The following is a 20,787-nucleotide window of genomic DNA, read 5'->3' on the forward strand; positions in this document are numbered from 1 at the left end:
ACCCTATGACCTTAACCAATGACAAATAAAAACACTGCACAATATAGTCATACGCACTATATGTTAACAATCTAAGGGGGTGGGCCCAGGCCTTTTGGATATCTGGATGCAAAGGATTGTTGTGTCTCCTTTCTGTTTTACTATGTGTTTTCAATCATTGGGGATATTCTGTTGGTGTTGAGTTATGTTGTTTGTGTTGGGGAGTGACCCAGACAGGTCATCCACAGGACAGAGTTATTGCAGCTGTTCTTGATGATTTAAGAATCAATAAAGAGTTTTATTGCAGGTTGAGAATTTGGACTAACTCTTTCCTACATGCAACTGCATACAAACACTCTTTGTTGTATGCCCAGCATGCTGACATCATTAGTTAAAAAAAATATATATAAAACAATTTAAAAAAAGAAAATCCACCAACAACACCTACACCTGGGGTTCTGTCAACCATGGTTGCGCCTCGAACCCCTGCTAAACTGCCAATGTACAGTGGGGGTGCGCCATGGGAGCCCTATCTCAGCCAGGTATGGCTTGCAGCATAGTACAAGCAATGGCGAGAAGAAGGGGACGCCGTCCGTGTGGCCCTCACACTTGAGGCAAAGGCGTTGCAGATTTTGCGAGACCTTGCACCAGCAGGGAAGTGTAACTTTCAAGCCCTCGTCACAGTGCTGGAGAGATGTTTTGGGCAGCGGTTGTTTGCGGATGAAAGCAAGTAGCAGCTCTTCAGCCTGGACCCCTATTGCTGTCCAGATTAGGACAGTGACGAGGGAAAAAGCCAGTATGAAGGCCATGAAACCAGTGCACATTTGTGTTGGAGACCTGGAGATGGTACATGAGTTCTGGTTAGCCCACATGCAGGACCCCCCATAGCGCTTCACCCAGGCCTGTGGAGGAGGACTTGGCATGACCACCGGCAGACAGCTACTGCCCAAGCCGCACCAGCCACCAGAGAGTTCTCTTCACCCCCACTTGCCACCAAAGGGCCCTTCACGTCACCACCAGCAACCAAGGGGCCCTCTACATTTCTGCCAGCAACCAAGGGGCCCTCTACATTGCCACCAACAGCCGGCGGATCCCCTACGCCGCCCGGCCAAAGACGGCGTTCCCCATCAGGCAAGGGCTGTGGCAGTTCAAAGTTATGCCATTTGGACTCTGTAATGCACCAGCCACGTTCGAGAGGTTGATGGAGAGGGTGCTTGCAGCCCTTCCCTGTGATTGCTCTGTGCTCGAGGGGGCCTTGGCCAACCTCGACTGGCCGGGTTGAGACTTAACCCGAAAAAGTACCATCTGTTCCAGAGAGAGACAATGTTCCTGCGGCATGTGGCCAGCCTGCAGGGGGTTGCCGCCGATCTGGCAAAAGTGGTTGTGGTCCGAGATTGGCCAACATTGACTATTGTCAGCAAACTGCAAATCTTTCTGGGCTTGGCCTCCTACTAGGATCTGGTTCGTGAGGGCCTTTACCACCATAGCCAGCCCACTTCACCACCTCAGCGACAGATGAGACCTTCTGCTGAGATGAGACCGGCAACGCGGCCTTCACCCGACTCCAGAGCACCCTGATCGAGGCCTCTGTGTTGGCCTTTCCTGGCAGCCAGAAGCCCGTCATTGTGGACACTGACCCCAGCAACATGGGGGTGGGGACTGTCATGTCCCAAAGAAAAGGGGGTGAAGAACAGGCAGTGGCCAGCTACAGCTCGGCACTGAGCCGGGCAGGAAGGATCTATTGCGTCAGCCAGCTGAAGCTGCTGGCAGTGATCCAGGCATTGTGGCACTTCTGACCTCACCTGCACGTCAATCGGTTCCTCTTAACAGCTCAGAAGGGACCCTCCCAGCGTTTCTATGCACACTTGCAGTAGTACTTAGTGAGGGCCACGATGGAGCGCGTTCGGGTGGACATTCTTGGCCCCTTTCCCGTCATTGACTCCGTCAACCGCTACGTCCTCGTCGCCATAGATTATTTCAAGTGGCCTGGGCCTGGTGTTTGGGCCCTGCCCGAACCCAAGATTGCCATGGGCACAGAACTGGACCACTATCTACAGCTGACAGACCGCCTGCAGGTAGTCTACGAGTATACAAGGTTTTTTTGCTGCTGTAACTGTGCAAATTTCCCCGTTGTGGGACTAATAAAGGTTTATCTAATCTTATCTTATCATATCTTATACCCGCCAGGCCCAGGCCAGTTTGGGGGGATGGCAGTAGAGGGCCTCCAAAACCCACTATCGCAGGTGTGCCTTTGTGCCTGGGGACACGGTGTGGGTGTTATGCCCTACCCGCACAAAGGGGGTGTCCCGCAAGCTGCGCAGTCACTGGCAAGGACCTGGAAAAATATTAGGACAGATCATGAGGTGGTGTACAGGATGCACTAGCCAGGTATGGGGCACGTGGTGGTGTTGCACAAAGACAGACTTGCTCCCAACGGGCCCCTTGTCCCTCCTTCTGTTGGGGTTGAGGGCGAGCACTGCAACTGTGCCCTGACCAGCGCACTGTGCCCACAGAGACATCCTCTGTGGAACGCCCACAGCCAGTCCGTCGGCCAGTCCATCGGCCTCGCCAACCAGGACATTTCGCAGACTTTGTATTGGACGTATTGGATTACTCAGGTTGGGGCTGTGTAGCGACCCTAGGGGGTGGGCACTGGCCTTCTTGTTATGTTGATGCAAGGGATTATGGGTCGGGGGATGTTATGTTTCTCCATTTTGTTTAATTATGTGTTTTCAATCGTTGGGGATATTCTGTTGGTGTTGGGCTGTGTTGTTTGTGTTGGGGGTGACTCTGATTGCGTTAACTGTTGTTTTTGACTAGGACGAGACAGTGACGTTGACTGATGTAGCCGGTTATGGCCTCAGGGGTTTTATGTGTTATTGTTGTCTGTGAAAATAAATGGAAGCTGCCCCTGCTGGTCGTGCGTTGTATAGAACACAGGGGGTGGCTTATAAAAGAATGCTCTGTCTTGACCGAATTGATTTGTTTCACGGCGCAAGCTCTCAACAGTATGAATATTGAAAAACAGTATAGTATAAAGAAAATAAGAAAAAACAAATAAGAATTAAATGAACAAACAATAAATAAATGAATAGACAATTATATATTACACATCAGGGGTTGCAAGTTTTTGTTTTGAACAAGCTTAGAAAGATGTAACAAGAAATCATACATCGACCAGCAAAAATACACTTAAAGGATGAGATTTGTGGAGTTTTTGATCAATTTTCCCGATTGAAATTAATTGAAATGCCATTAATCCGTTCCAGCCCCCAAAAAACCACCCCAATTTTTTTTGTGTTTTTAAATAAGAAAAATGTATTAATAAATAACGAAAAATTTATAAAAATCATTATAAAACATAATAGAAGAGAAGGTTGAAGAGAATCGCTCATGTTTTTCTATGATTTCATGCTTTAATTCAATCGACATCTTCTTCTTCTCAGCACTTACTTTCTTCGGACCCATGGTTAGAAAAAAAAAAGGCAAAATAACTGCACAAAAAGCACAAAATGCGTGCACAAAACACAAAAGAGATGCTTCCACGGTCAGGTAACCAAGTGAAGTGAACGAGTGAGACGTGGGATGCTCACCGGACTCGCTCGCCACGCTCACTAGCGGCGGTGTACCTGATGCTCGCTCCTCGCAACTCACATTTTTGCTCGCAAATCAATACAAAAAATAGACAGAAGGACGGCTCATAACTCGGAAAACTCGTATGTTAGTGCACTCGTAAATCAAAGTGCCACATTTTCTATATGTCCAACATATACGTTTATATTCAAATAATAAAAAAACAAAATATTTTTTAATCAGTTCAAATAAAACGTCAGCTATTACTAGTCTTCAAAAATACGAAATGTGGATGATCAGCGCTTTTTTTTTTCTCTTTTGACATTACCCAGACAACACTGCGCCCGGTCAGAGTTCGCGTGGGGTAGTATGCCAAGCTAACACCTCGAAAGTCAATAGAGAGCGAATAGTCTTCCAAATATATGTGTATATATTTTTACCTTACTTACAGATATTGTAAAACGTAACCTTTATACGCAGTTTTGGCGTTTCTCCGGTGTGTATGGACGCCGCTTTCATGTCACTGCACAACAAACCCGTGGCGGAGTGTTGTGGAGGCCTGGACAACCTGGATTATGGTAAGGTACAATATATAAACACATACGATCTACGTTTGAATGTTAGCAAATTTAATCGAGTGTGAGTCAAAAGTTTCCAGCCCTTGTATTAAAAAGTTTACTAGACCACCGATATATTTTAATTGACTTGTAGGTTATCATAATCGAGCCTATCAAACCTATTGATTTTTTTTGGCTATTTACTGCTCTGACCAGACTATCATTATGTTATAAAACTCACATGCATTACTACAAAGATCATTGTCTCACTGATCACTTCTTATTTTGAGATACAGTAATCCATAAGATTATTATTATTTTCTTTAAATCCCAGAATGACTGTTTAGTAAACAGTCATTCAATGTGCCAATACTGCATTTTCATTTAATTTCATACACATTTGTAATGTTGACAGTATCACTATTCACACTCTTGAAATAATTAAACAAGTACTTTTCAGGAATTTTGGAGAATATTCTGAATTTATTCCATCATAAAATGTACCTGCGGGCTGTTCTGTCAGTCAGTAGATTGATACAGTACCCACAATAACGCCTTACCCTATCTTAAGTCTTGTTCCTTACCTCTGCACTCTTAATTTTGATGATGTAATGTAAATGTATGCACTGATGTAAAATGTATGCACTGTTTTTCAGTGCCCCAGGACATACAGTAAGTTTGTATTAGTGAACCAGTGCTTCCTGTGGAATTGATGTCTTTGTGTGATGGGGGGGGGGGGGCGTCCAAATTTAATGGGGCTTTGGGGACCCTCCCCCAGAATATTTTGAAAGTCAGAGACTTCATTTCCAGCATTCTTGTGTATTTTTTATGCATCTGAGGAGAGAAAAATTGTAATACATAACTTGAAGGGATTTTTTTTTAATGAGTGAATCTAAATTGCGATGACAAAATAATGCTTAGGATTTTAACCATTTATTAACACAATACTGTACTGCTGCACTAACTTACTTAGAAAACCCAACTCTGGAAACATTGTCAGGCATGTGTCATGTTTTTGCGCAGTGCAAAATGCGTCCAATACACATCCTATCCTAATGCCGTGAGTCCCAGATATCGTTTGCCAACGACATTGAGGCCTTTTGCTGAGTCATTTAAAGGGCAACTTGTATGCCATTGATTTAAGCTGCTTTCACACATGCACTGCAACCCTGAAATTATCCCGACATAACTCGGCCGGAGGAGCTGTATGTGTGAACACAAAAGGTCAGAATCTGTTGGACATAATGTGTCATTAACCAGACTTTACCCAGCCAGCCCATTAGTACAACGTCTGTGGAATGCCTGATTTAGCGTTATGTGTGAACAGAGCAGGTATTTATCCAGAGCATTCACAGTGAGCGAGTGGGCGTGTCATGTGTTGATGACGTCTCTATCATGCAGCAGTCATTTACCTTTGTGTGGATCTTCGTGCATGGAGTGTAGCTGCTTCATACTCCTTTCTGGTTTCCTTTATATTCGTTTCCACTCTTTTGTTTATCCAGGTACTCCTCACTTAACAACTGAGTTCTGTTCCTATTACCAGGTCGTTAAGCGAATTGGTCCATAAGTGAGGACCCCTGTTGTTTCACAGTAAGGGGGCGTGGTGATTGCGAACGCTAGTGTAGTGAATACGGACTAAGAATGGTGACGCCGCACGCAGGCACGCACGCAGCGCGCATGCAGCGCGCACACAGCTTTTTATGGTGCTCTTACAAAATGTCACTTTTTACAGTGTTTTAGGGTAATGGGTACGGTAATGCGCCCTTCCTTCTGCCAGTAAGTTCAAAGTGATTGTAACCAATCAGTGAAGATTAAAGCCACACTAAAGCAATGCATCCATGAAAGGTGCCTGCCATTGTTTGGCTATAGATCTGTGTTGTCTTTATGAAATGTACTCTACTCAGATTCAGAGGATTTTGTGACAGAAAAGAAGCCTCTTTTTGACATTCTCCCTGAATGTCATTTAGCATTCACAATCACATTAATGACGATAAAAATGACTAGCTTATGCTACAAACAACTCACAAGCAACATATCACTCTTATGTCCACTAGATGGCACTCCATTTTTAAAACATCCAACCCTGCCATTGCAGTGGGGGGCCAGGTGTGGTTTCCAAGACCATTCACTATCTAAAAAAAAAGTATATATATATATACTGTATATATATATTTTGTTTGTCCTGAACAAAACCAAACACACATTGGGAAGTTCTCAGCTTGTAGGTTAACATATATAAGTTTGAGAGATTTCAGTGAACTTTATTCTGAGAAATTTACCTGTAACCCTGACCAGAGGTCACATTTGAAGCACTATATCTCAGTGATTTAAAGTGCTACTAAAACAAGGTTAACTGTTTTGCACAGCCCTGGACATTTTCTTTTAGAAGGGTGGTAGTGTCAGCTCCACTTAAAATGGCCTAACATATAATTCAGGGCGCATGAGGCCATTGCTTCAGGATGCATAACAAAATGGTGCAGAATTTTAATTTTTGTAGTTTTTAGCGTTTGGTACGTTTATAAATAATTGCCTACATAATAAGCAATGTACATAACAGTTATCTTTGCTCCTGTAGAAGCAAGTCCGGATGATATCAATCTTGTTTTAAGAAAAACATGTTTTATTCGCAATGTCATGAAGAAGTTCTACACTACCCACAACCCAAAAGTATAACAGCGATGTCTCTGATTGGTGGAGAACACTGTTACCATGGAAATGTTTATCACGCTTGCCTTTGGGCATTTAAGAAATACATTTTCATCGTCGGTGAGGAAAGCTAAATCACATTATTATTTAAATGCCATCTTTCATTGTTATTCAAATTAAGACAAATTGTGGAAGATAGTGAATTAAACTAAGAATAAAACTGCAATTTCCCTACCCACACATGTAAATTCTGTGAGTGAGTGTCTAATATCAGATCAAACGGAAATATGCACAGCTTTTAATAAACATTTTGGTGCAGCTGGTCACCTTTCTGAAATTGGGAGCACAGGATCTGGTAAATCTGTGAGTAATCCAGAAGTGTATTGTTTACACTGTAGGTCCTGTCCCTTAGTTTGCCATTGACACCAAGAAAGCAACTGGAGAAGACAGTCTGGAGCCTTTTTCTCCAGCTCTCTGCCTTGATTTCAGAATATATAACACATTTCAAATGTATCCATTTTATCAGGTAAATTCCCAGAGTGTTGAAAGATGCTCATGTTACTTCATTGCATAATATTCACTTTTCTAGCTAGGCATTCTGTGTTAAGCCCTTATCTGTCTGGTTCAGGGCTAACCATAGCACCATCTCTGCATCTCTATTGTGACAGCGGTGGATAACTAGAACCATTGTGCTGCTCTGTTAATCGTCCTGCCAAAAGCCTTTGATAGAGTTGATCATTTTGTGATCTTACATAGGCTGCTTAGTATTGGCTGTGAGCCGAATGCTTAAAGATTGTTGCACAATTACCTCTGATTGACAACAGTAGGTGAAATGGGTAATGTTCAATGTGCATTTTTATCGACAACAAAAGGTGTCCTTCAAGGTTCGATTTTAGGACCAGCCCTTTTCACAATTTATATCAAAGATATTGTCCAGTCTTTGAATACCTGTAGTGTCCATCTGTATGCATGTGACACTATCTTATATTGTTGGGCTGACTCCATATAATTGGCTATTGATAATCTGCAACTTTTAATGTTCTTCAAGAGGCACTTATCGATCCCAAACTTGGGTTAAATGCTGAAAAAAACAAAATATATGCTATTCACAAGAGCTAAGGAAATTGATAATAGCAACCTTGAGGCATCTGGATTGATGATGAATTCACTTTTAAAGTTCATATTGATAAGCTGCTTGAAAAGCTGTGGCCGTGGCTTTCATTAGCAAAATAGAACCTCCTTTCCCATGTTTAATAGAAAAATAATTGTTGAAACTATATTACTTCCAGACCTGCCAACCTGCACGCATTTGGTGTACCAGCTACGCAATTCTTAGTCAAAATCAAAATACGTTGGGTATGAAATGCAAGCTATAACTACGAAAAAAAAAATAAAAAAATAATAATAATATATATATATATATATATATATATAATTTAATTTTTTTTCTTAGTTATAGCTTGCATTTCATACCCATGAAATATATATATATATATATATATATATTAATAATTTTATGATGGACATCAATCAATACAAAACAATACCGTACATTGGATATTTAAACCACATCCCTCGGATTGGACCAGGTGCGGTTCTGTATCCCCTCCCTTCCCTCTCCTCTCGCTCAACTTCCACTGATACGTAGCGCACTGAGCGGAACTAAACGGTTATAATAATCATTGCCCTTTTTTTTTTTTTTACCTGTGCTGTCAGCATGCTGGGCATACAACACAGAGTATTTGTATGCCATTTGCATCCAGGACAGAGTTAGTCTGCAAGAGGAGTTCAGTTCTCAACCTGCAATGCAACTCTTTATTAATTCTTAAATTATCAAGAACTGCTGCAATAATTCTGTCCTGTGGATGCCCTGTAGAATGACAAGAGCACAGAGCAAAAAGCCCCTCTTTGGAGAACTATTCATCATGTTTGGGTCTATAAACAACTGATCACTACTCCAAGAGGGGGAGAATCACCACGGTGAGACAAATAAACATATTAACATAAAAACAACAAACAACATTTACAAAAAAACATGAACATCGGATGACAACATGTATTGAAAAACTGAATTTGGTCCAGGAAAACTGGAACTATAACTGGTCCCGTGGCCTCTTCCTGTCAAAGTTATGGCAGTAAATAAGGGAGGAAAGGAGAGGAAAGCACCACTGGTTGCTGGGGTGCACTCCATGTAGGGGTGCGTGGAAAAAGAGGAAAAAAAAATGGTTGGCACACCGACTATGCTTGAAGGGAGGGCTCTGTGAAGGGCAACCGCATCGTAATGCTCCGTACTATGGTGTGTGTGTTGCCAATCTGCGTATTGGCAAATTACATAAATGACAATATGTGAAAATATGATACTCTACATAAGTTTGATTTTTTTCCTTTATGAAGATGCTATTTAAAACCTTAACAAAAAAATAAAACATGTACTATTGTGAGTTATAATAATAATAATTAATACTTAATACTTATTGAAATAAAACCTCATTAGCCTTTTATCAAAGTGAAACCATCTAAATTTTTGCACTAAAGACCAGTGTGTGTGTGCCTTTGCTTTGTGAACCTGATGTAAGTGTGTGTGCGCTCTTCAGCGCCTTCAGTGCCCTGCTTTTCAGCCACTGAACCTCCCGGCAAGGCAGGAGTATAGGCTATATTTTAAATGAAGGGGGATTTGCTGGTGGAAGGAGACTTTAACTTAAACAAATAGCATGACATATCTGTAGCAAAAAAAATTGTGGCTCATTCCCTTCGTTCCAACAAAAGAGCCGTTCAAAAGAATTGGGTCGTTCCTGAACGACCTGCCCCACTGTCGCACATTGTCGCACATCGATAGTCTGGATAAAAGCACGATAATTCTTAAAGTACCGGTACTAATAAAGTGGGGTATAGTACAGTTTTTAACGCTGTATGTTTTAATGTATGTATTGTATTGTACTGTATTGCGATACCTTTCTAGTATCGGTATACGGTTCAACACAAAACCAGTGTGCATTTCAACGACTTCTTCTGATACATGCTTTAGTATTCAAAGTAGGGCTGCAGGAACGAAATTCTAATAGAATTCAGTATTTTAAAAAAATCACTTTGAATGCTGAAATTATTATAAATAAATATATAAATAAATTCATAAATATAAATGTTTTGGATAACATTAGCGAGTCAATTCACATGTGATGACAGATAAAGTTCAATATAATTTCAGATCTTAATCTGACCAGTTCGATAGATCCAAGTCAGTGTAAGGAGCTAGTTCTGGACTACATTTTCCGTGGTCTCTTCGCTGGACCATCCACTCACTGCGGCCGATAGTTCAAACGTGGTGAGTAAGGTCTGGTCATCCGGGCGCCCCTTGCTGCGGGCTGGTGGGCAGCTCATGCAGTGCTGCTCCTACATGAAACAGAAGAAAAGAAGAAGAAACAGTCTTTATTAGTCACGCAACACACCACACATGCTTGCGCACACACACACACACACACATGCTTTTGATGGTGGCCGGTGAAATGGATTCTCTGCTTTTGACCCATCCTGGCTTGTCCTTCCTCCGGGGGCACAGCCAGGAGCAGTGGGCAGCGTACGTGGACGAGCCCGGGGACCAGGTGATAATTGTCCATCGCTGGTCAGACGATGATGGGTGCATGTTTTTGAGGGGGGTCCTTACTGACGTGAGGTGGAGGAAACCCCATGTGAGCACGGGGAGAACATGCAAACTCCACACAGAAAGGCTCCTATTTGGGAGATAAACCGCCGGAGCATGGTGCCAACAGCGCCCCAGGCGGAATCGAACCCAGGACCTTCTTGCTGTGAGGCAGCAGTGCAATGCACTGCGCCACCATGCCACAAAATCCGGACGATTGCCTGGAGTGTCTGGGTCTGCTGTTGTAGGAGCATCGACTGCACCTCCCCATCTGGGCTAGGTGGCCAACCAGATTTGCCAGTGGGGACTGCTCCATTTTGCGACTTCGTCCTATCGACTACACCACTGTAACACGTTTGCTACCCAAGTTGCTTACAAGGACGCGTGACACAGGGATAGTGGTGCAGAAGCACAGCGAGTTTTATTGCTCACAGTTCTAAACAGACAACGCTCTAGTGCGGATCTTTCAATGAGGACAGAAATTTAAGGACTGGCTTTGATCGGGATTCCTCCGTAGCGCTACCGCACGTTCCCTGCCGTCGCTTCCTTCACTGCAAGACAAACAGACATATATGAAACCTTTCCGGCTGCTGTGATTGGCCAGTCATTCCAATTGTCCACAGCTGGCACCGAGGCAGGGAGCGTCAGTCTACCACGCTGACTTCCCCTCGCCTCCCGGAGCCTGCTTGAACACATCCCCGAGTCTGCCACAGCTGTATTATGGCAAGAACAGCTCAACTTTGCAAAAAGAAACTGCAGTCCATCATTACTTTCAATAAAATGAACGTGTTTCTTCAAGTGCATTCACAAAAAGCCTGCGCTATGATGAAATGGGCTCTCCTGAGGGTCTCGAAGATCAACATCAACTGTTCAGAGGAGACTGAGTGAATCAGCCCTTCATGGTCGAACTTCTGCAACGAAACCACTACTGAGGAGACCAATAACAAGAGACCTGCTTCGGTCAAAAAAACATGCGCAATGGACATTAGAGTGGTGGAAATCTCTATTTTAGTCTGAGTCCATATTTTAGATTTTTGCTTACAACCTTTGTGAGATGCAGAGAAGGTGAACATATGTGACCCACCGCATACTTTAGGGTCATTCAGCGGCTTTCGACTTTTTTTTTTCCCCCATCATTTGAAAGTGGAGAAACAGAACTTCCAAACAGGGTGTCACTTGTGCAAATCAAGCAAATATAAGTGTTTCTGAGATAATCACTTGAAAGGTTCGCCCAGACATGCTTCATTCAGATAGCTCACAGAATGCAAATGGCGTAGCCAAAGCCACATGGCTAATTAACATAGTGCTGAATGAAGTTGAACAGTGTCAACAACACAACATTTTTTGTTTTTAAAAAAGCTTTTATTTAACAGTAAGAATATACATGTTTTATGAAAGTGGAATTATTTTATTTTAAATCATCAACCTCAACGGACTTCATGATGTCATCAATTTCTTCTGTTGTAACAATAACCGGCATATCGTTGGTCTCCTCCGGTGGTTCTTGAAAATATTCTGTTTCATCGTCACATTCAGGTTGAAATCTGCTGTTTGTTTCTCTAAGTCCAGGATAATATTCAGGCCACTCTCAATTTAACTGGTAGAATTTTGCAGGAGTAAACAATATGATTTCTGATTTTGAATTATAGAGCTGAAGAAAATTCTGTGCTATCCAAGGGTTGACATCATTGAGACAATCGACAACAGCAAAATGGCTGTTTGGGTCACCAGGTCTCAGAGGAAGGTAGATCTCTGTGTCATCTGCTTAGCGATGAAAAGAGACATTGTGTCGTTGGATAATTTGGCCCAGAGGCAGCACATAGTTTGAAAATAAAATTGGACATAAAATAGAACCTTGCGGTACACCACAGATAATTTGAGCTGTAGAGGATGAGTGGTTACCTATGGAGACCGCAAATGTTCTTTCTTAAAGGTCGGAATAAAACCAGTTAAGTGCAGTGTCCTTGATACCAGTCCAGGAGTTAAGACTGTCAATTAAAATTGCGTGATCTACAGTGGCTTGTAAGCTGCAAAAAAGATTCCATTGGTTACTTTGAGGAGGGCAGTTTCTGTACTCTGTAAAGCTCTAAAACCAGTCTGAAACATAAAAGCTGAGAGCTGTGTTGATGCCACCATATCTAAAACCATTGACTGAAAAGGAAGTTTAGAAATTGGCAAATTGTTTAGAACAGAGCGATCAAGGTTAGGTTTCTTTAAAAGAGGATGGACCACAGCATGTTTAAAAGCAGAAGGAAAAATGCCTTTCTCCTTTCTCCAGCGTGCTATTTATAATAGATAATACAGTACACTGGGTCCAACTGTGTCAGTCACCTCTTTAATAAATGTGATGGGGAAAATATCATGTCTGCACATGGTTGATTTAATGTGGAATCGTAAAAATGATAGTGGCACAGTTTCAAAATTGCTAAAATAACCATCAATGTCCCAACTGGCATGTATAATTGGTCAGGGGGTGTAATTTGCGGTCTTATATTCTCATTCGCAAAATAGTTTAAAAACTCCTCACACATCTCTGGTGAGGCCTCAGTAAGATGGCAGATGGGGGGGGGGTGATGACGACTGTGTCTATTGCCTTAAATAAAATTCTGGGATTGGAATGGTTTGCAACAATCAGGTTGGAGAAGAAAGTTGCTCTTGCTTCTTTAACTGCCCTTTGATAATTGCGCATCGTGTCTTTCCCGATCTCAAGAAATACGGTTAAACCAACTCTTCTTCCATTTCCGTGCCTTGTTCCTACAGCACCTCTTCAGTTCCTGGGTGGATTAATTTAGCCAGGGCTTCAATGTTTTATTTGACTTTTTGTCTTTGTATGGGGCGACAGTCCAGGGCAGTCAGACACATGTCATTAAAATGGGAGACGAGCTCCTCTGTGTGAAAATCTGGATAAAAGGCAGTTAAAGGCAAAGGAGCAGCACTGAAAAGCACAGAAACTTGCTCGCTGACATAGAGTTATTGTCGTGAGCGATTAAAAAAATTGGGATAAGACGACACTGAAGAACAATTTTGTGATCCGACACACAGATATACTTTATACACTGTACAGTACTAATTCAATGGTGTGGCCCTTAGAATGTGTAGGCTCTCCTACTGCTTGAGTGATGTTAAAAGAGTCAAGAATCTCCATGAAATCAGTCATAAATATCTGACCTGGGCAGCAGAGATGTATGTTAAAATCACCTAACATCAGAATTTTGTCATATTTTGACATAAAATGTGATAACTCTGTAATCTGTAAATTATTAAATTTATCACCGGATCCTTAGAATTTAACATGAAACCAACATGTTCAAATGATGTAAAACTACTATGTGAAATGGTAGTGCTTTTAAAATAAGTTCTATAGAAAACAGAAACCCCCCTCCCCTGGCTGAGAGCCTGGGTTGGTGGAAAAATGTGACCCACCGCTGCAAAACCCACCACCTCGCGCATTTCTAAAATGGCCAGGAGCCGTCAAATAAGATGAAAAAACTTTCTTGAAGGAAAATGAGATTTTTTCAGATATGAGTTCCTTTGTGTTTTTTGTATCTCTCAACGTATTTTCAAAACCGAGTTTGATTTATAAATAGTAGAAACATTTTAAACCGTGGAGTTAAAGATTCCCGTAAGATTACATGGGGAAACACAGTGCACTTACCGAGACGCTGAACAGCGCCGAACAACGCTGATGGATGGTTTTCTTTAAGCGACCGTGCAGGTGAAGATCATTCAACCATATTCCATGTGATGTGAAGTCACAATGTGAAACGGTTTTGATAGAATTCAACCTTTAAATCGTACTACTTTACACACACACAGAGCCATTGTTGTGAAACCGTGTTGAAGAAGAAACCTTGGCGTCACGCACCTACATCAATTCAGTTTACAGACAGTTAAAGCGCAGCACGGGGGTGTTTTGGTCTCACTTGTCTGTGAAAACTTTAATCTCCGTATCATTATGGATTACGCAAAGTGGGTGGCGGAAACTCTCAATCATATCACGGACCTGAATCTGACCAGTGCAATAGATCCAAGTCAGTGTTCAGCGCGTACTGGACTTCATTTTCCACGATGATAGATGATAGTCTCCGACAGCGACGCTGAGAACAGTGCTGCTGAATCTGATGTTATCCCGGACTTGGAGAACATTTCAAACAGCGGATTTTCAACCTTAATGTGACGATGAAACTGAATATTTTCAAGAACCACCAGAGGAGACCAACCATATGCCGGTTGTTATTACAACGGAAGAAATTGATGACATGATGAAGTCCATTGAGGTTGGTGACAGATTTTCAGATTTCAGATTTTCTCTTTTTTTTTGAGAAGACTCATTTTATTGATAGACTCTCCAATTTGTTGTGTTGTCCGTACTTTTAAACTCCAAAATAATTCCACTTTTATAAAACATGTATATTCTTACTGTTAGATAAAAGCATTTTTAAAAACTAAAATAGTTGTTTGTTGTTGACGCTGTTCAACGCTGTTCGTGATTGGCCCATTCAGCAGTATGTTTATTAGCTATGAGGCTTTATTTGTCCGTAAACTCCATTTGCGTTCTCGGAGCTAGCTGAATGAAGCAAGTCTGGGTAAAACTTTGAAGGTGATTATCTCAGAATCACAATATGCCATACCCTTTTCATTAATAAGTCATAGCTTTAAAAATATTTGCTTGATTTGCACAAGTCACACCTGGTTTGGAAGCTCTGATTCTCCACTTTCAAATGATGCGGGAAAAAAGTCGAAAGCTGCCTAATGACCCTAAAGTATGCGGTGGGTCACAAATGTAAAATCAGGGGGGCTTGCTTCAATAAGAGCACTGCAGTGTCCCTAAATTAACCAAGTCTCTTATGATGAAAAAAAAATCCAAATGATTAATAGTAATAAAATCACGACATAAAAAATATTTATTTAGAGATCTGATGTTTAAAAGACCAAAGTTAATAGGTTTACCGATAGCAGTAGCAGAAGGCAACAGAGGTTGTTGAGGCACTCAAAATATATTATTATGATTAGCCTTAAGGGGATGTGATAATGAGCGTGCTACCATAGGTCTATGAAAGGAAATGGTGGTTACAATGGAAGGCATAACAGTCACATTTAGGAGAGCTGAGTGGGCTGTTGGAGTAGGGGATGGAGGAGGTGACTGAGTAGTGTATGCATGTGTGAAATTCACTGACTGTCAGGTGGTGAATGCATTGCATGAGAGCAGTGTGAGTCCAATGTTTATGGAAAGAAGACGGGATCCTTCATGGTCTGGACATGGAGGACCATGGATGACCCAATGACAGCACGGTGGTTCACCCAGCACGACCGCCTTCTGCAGCCACCGCAGAGGATGTCCCAGGTTGTGCCCCAACAGAGGAGCGAGGCAGAGGTCCTGCGTGGTGAAGAGAAGGCTGGCAGTGGTGGAGGGGAGCGTGCCATCCTTGCCGATGCACGGAATGTTGGATAGACCGCCCAGGCATGGAACCAGAGAAGGAGGAGGCTGGCACCAGTGAAGATGCGGCTGGTGGCGGTAGAGAGTGTCTCGGTGCCTTTGATGCCATGGTGGACTGTGACGGCCCCCTCTCCCCAAGGTGGGAACTCCCACATATCCCTGACATCGACTGTCCGCTCCAAGGCTTGAAATCTGTTCTCTTGATCACACCCGGCGGGGCATCAGATGGACCCTACTCACCCACAGTGAGAATTGAGAATTTTTTAGGTCGACTTGATGTGCAGCATGTTGCCTAGCTCACCTCCGTGTCAGCCTCCACGAAAACAAGTTATACCGTTTGCACACCAAAATTTGTGGTGGCGGGGACCGTTGCGGGTTACTGCATTCTAACCCTAACTGGCTTGGGGTGATGCTGGAGTGACTCGGAGCCCTGTGGGGATCGTGGGGATTCTCCGGTGTGCTCTCCACAGAGTTATCACCACACTCACAACCTTTCATGGTCCCGCATGTGGAAAACAAAATGTCAATAACTTACTGATTTTGATTTTGGATTCTAGATGGGATGATTGAATGATAGACGGATATTCCTGTCTATTTCTGCACCAACGTCCGAAACTTTAACACACGCCGCATTGTCCCAGTAAAGGGGGTGGAAGAGCAAAAGGTCGAGCCGATTAAAACCCATGTCTGTTGTAGGGTAATTTGACCCCGAACTGAGACCCGGGTTTTTCATTTACTGATGACAAATGCTGGATGTTAGCGGGTTCACCTTGTTTTTGGTACAGTGGGAAAGGGGTATTACACTTTGAAGAAGAACATAAAGTTACTCAAAATAAATTGTGCAGGAATGATTTCAGATAACTCAACTCAAGCTGCGCAAGCTAACCTGCTGTGTGTTACCATTGTCACCATTAGGGGTGTCACGATTCTCCAAATCCATGATTCGATATGATTCAAGAGGTTTATTTGTCACATACACATACATATGTTCATACATATATGCAGTGAAATGTCTTTGCAACGCACCCAGAGATTATGCACAATAGTTTCTGAACTGAACATGATAGCTCACCTAATTTCTACCTAGCTAACTAACTGAAACTAACTGATTCCTAAAACGTATTGCAGTTAGTGAATAGAATAATATAAATAAAATAAAGTAAAGTAAAATAAGACTCAAAAAGTTTATACAGAGTGGGGATACAAAATAGAAGTAAAGGGAATAGAGTTATGTACAGTATATGGGAAAGGCTATTTGTATATACAGATATGTGCAGTAAAGTGCATGTGAATAAAGTGTGTATGGAGATATACAATACAGTATACAATTGTATGACAAAGCAATACAGTAACAGAAGAGTAATACAGCGCAGTATGCAGTAACCCGCAACAGTGATACAGTAACTTGCAGTACAGTATGCTACATACAGTACAGTAAGGCCTATATGAGTGACTCAGTGAGGACTCCTGGTGAGTTCAGCATTGACAGCCCTTATGTCTTGCGGTAAGAAACTCTGTCTCAGTCTGTTGTTGGGGTGATGAGGATCCTCCATGATCCTGCGGGCTCTGCTACTACACCTCCTGGTGTATAAGTCCTGCAGGGAGTGGAGGGTAGTTCCAGTGTTACCTTGGGCTGAACGCACCACCCTCTGTCCTGAGCAGTACTGTTCCCAAACCAGGCAGTGATGTTGCCTGTCAGGATGCTCTTCACTGGTCCAGAGTAGAAGGACTTGATTAAACAGGACAAGCTCAGCTCATTTTTTTTTTATTGTCACACACACCCCCCAACAAATGCATTACGTGCAGCTACGACCAACACACACACACACATGGAGTCTGTGAAATGTCTTCAATTCTCCGTGATGTGGACTCCCACGTACTTGAAGCTGCTCTCCCTTTCGTTTTAAGGTTTCAATTCTATTTTCAATGTAAACATGTATTTTAATTGTATTTTTTTTTTGCCACTGACTGCTATGCCATTGTTAGATTCGAGTCTTGATTTGTAAAGAAAAACACTTGTTTCTCCATAAGTACCTTAGAGTCCAGACACATTCAATCATTATAAATAATGTTCTTTTTTGTAGTTAAATATATATAAAGAAAATATTTCATTCAATTTTATAGTGAAAATAGATGCTTGAGAGCCGTCAGAGACGTCTCTTTCCAGTGAACAGGATCATCTGGCTCACTAAAAAGAGACAAATTTTTCTACACTACTGTCTGCAATTGTGTCTCTTCTCCTCGGTGTCCGTGTCCGCTCTGTACATTCTTGTCTAATCTGACTTTTTCTTAATTTTACTCATCACAGCATCATGTTCCGTTCAGAGCTTCCATTATCCGGTAATTACAGTTTTTTGACCGGGAAAATCTATTTAAGTCCGACAAATTTACTGTAAATCTCTCCCGTCATAATGTTCAGTGAAAATAATTCCCTCTAAGCACAATTTGAATAAGTTCTCAGCGATAAAAACGATACTGATAATTATCACCATATTTTTATTCTCGATGTCAAGATAAAATAGAACAGAACAGAACAATCTTGAATCGTCACACAGCACACCACACTACAACACATGCACGCACACACACACACGCACATGCTTTGGATGGTGGTTGGTGAAATGAGGCCTCTGCATTTAACCCATCCTGGCTTGTCCTTCCTCCAGGGGGAACAGCCAGGAGCAGTGGGCAGCATTCGTGGACGCGCCCGGGGACCTGGTGATGAGTGTCCATCGCTGGTCAGACGATGATGTGTGCATGTTTTTGGTGGGGGTCCTAAACTGACGTTAGGTGGAGGAAACGCCATGTGAGCACGGGAAGAACATGCAAACTCCACACAGAAAGGCTCCTATTTGGGAGATAACCCGCCGGCGCCCCAGGCGGGACTTGAACCCAGGACCTTCTTGGGTTCGATCTCGGGTTCGAATAGACTTGATCATTTCGATAAAATAATCCGCAGATCTGTTCATTTACCCGTTCGGCAAGTCGAAGGGAAAGCCAATCAATTTGGAATGACCTTTAACTTCGAACCAATCACATTTGTCGCTATAGAAATAAGCCCCACCCCCTCCCTCGTTGACAGGTCACACTTTAAAACACAGACACACACACAAGGAGCCGAGACAGAGCGTAGCATCCACAACTGACTAGAAGCGGAAAGATGATGTTATGTGACAACAATGACACATACATCCATAGTTTACTGTTTTTTGCAATATTTAAGTTCAGACCAAAAGAAGACGAAAAAATCCATTGTGTTGTAAAATATGTCGACAAGACATACTTTCGTTTTTTATTTGATCAAAATTGTATTGTAGTGAAATATTAATTAAAGCATCTGCACTTGATATTTATTGTTCGGAAGGATATTATTTGATTTCAAGTAGTAGTATCTAACTATATTTTTAAAATGCTGCTAACTGACAGGATTTATTTTATTTTAAATATGTAATAAAAAAAAAATATTCTGAATCTACATGCCTTCATAAATTAATTCTTTATATACTCTGTCAATCAATTGTTTTTTATCTCAATAAACACAGATAATATTTGACCAGAATCTCTCCCATTTGTCTGGGACACAGAAATCTTTCAGAACACGTGGGCTGGCAGCAATTTGTTCTAACGGAAACTCTGGCTCCGTTTAACATTATTTTCTTTTGATATCACAATCCAAATCATATCCGTAACGTTAACCAATGTTATGGAGTGCGCCTCCAAGAAGAAGAAGCTGCAAGAAGCTGCAAGTCTCTGTTCTGCCCTCTGAAGTGATCAAATCAACTGGATATATTGTAAACTGTATCATATTTTATTGAATCAGAGTGCACTTTTCCTTTCAATTATTAGAACTCACAAGCTGTGAACTCCGGCACTCTGTATGTTGCTGTCAATGTGTCCATTTTAGACATCTTTTGAAGGCTAGCGTCCTTAAGAAGGGTGTGGTTTCTTGATGAATTTGATGTGTTGATGAAGAAGGAGTGACCGCTGATGCTGACTTGAGTAAAAAAATTGATTTATTACAAAAGATCAGCATCAGACCAGACTTGCCATGGACGGTCTGGGAGAGAACCGAGCCGGAAGGATCCTCTGTCGAATGCAACTCGGGCAGGTCTTTTATACTGCCCACAGACAACATTTACCATTTGGTGCCCCTACATAGGTCACAGGTCACATTTCACTTCCCTTATCACCAGGAACCCTGTTGATGTGCTCTCTCTCTTGGGACCCCTGGCACCGTCTCTTAGTAATTGTCATATACGATGGGGCTGTCTTCGGACGCCACACATTCCAAGACACCTCAAGGGCACACAATTGATGAATCAATTACAATAACCCAACAATTACTCAATAACTATTATACAAAACATTGTCAAAACATAAACATTCATTACATTGCTTGTGCAGCTTGTTATCATTTTAATTTATCTAGCTAAATCGAGCTAAATATAGCTAAATTTAACCCACTTTAGGGTCACATTTTTTATTTGACGTGTTTAGTCTGATAGGGAGATAGCATTAGCAGTATACACATGTGCCCCACCGCAGACTTTAGGTAACAAAGTGAAGCATCAGAGCTTCAAAACAAAGTGAACAAAGTGCTTCTGCAAATCAAGCAAATATTTTTAAAGCTATGACTTGTTAATGACAAGGCAAACTGTCTTTCTGAGATAATCACCCTCAAAGTTCTTCCTCACACTTGGCTTCAATCAGCCAGCTCCCAGAATGCAAATAGACTGAAACTAAAAATATTCAGTTTCATCGTCACATTCAAGTTGAAATCCGCTGTTTGAAATGTTCTCCAATAATAATAATATCTGTTTCAGCAGCGCTGTCTATCTCTGCGTCGCTGTCAGGGAACTGACTGATCACGGAAGATGTAGATCGGAATGAGCTGCTTACACTGACTTGGATCTTTCGCACTGGTCAGATTAAGGTCTGAGATCTGGTTTAGAGCTTCC

Source organism: Zeus faber (assembly GCF_960531495.2).
Source record: "Zeus faber genome assembly, chromosome: 20".
Classification (NCBI taxonomy): Eukaryota; Metazoa; Chordata; class Actinopteri; order Zeiformes; family Zeidae; genus Zeus; species Zeus faber.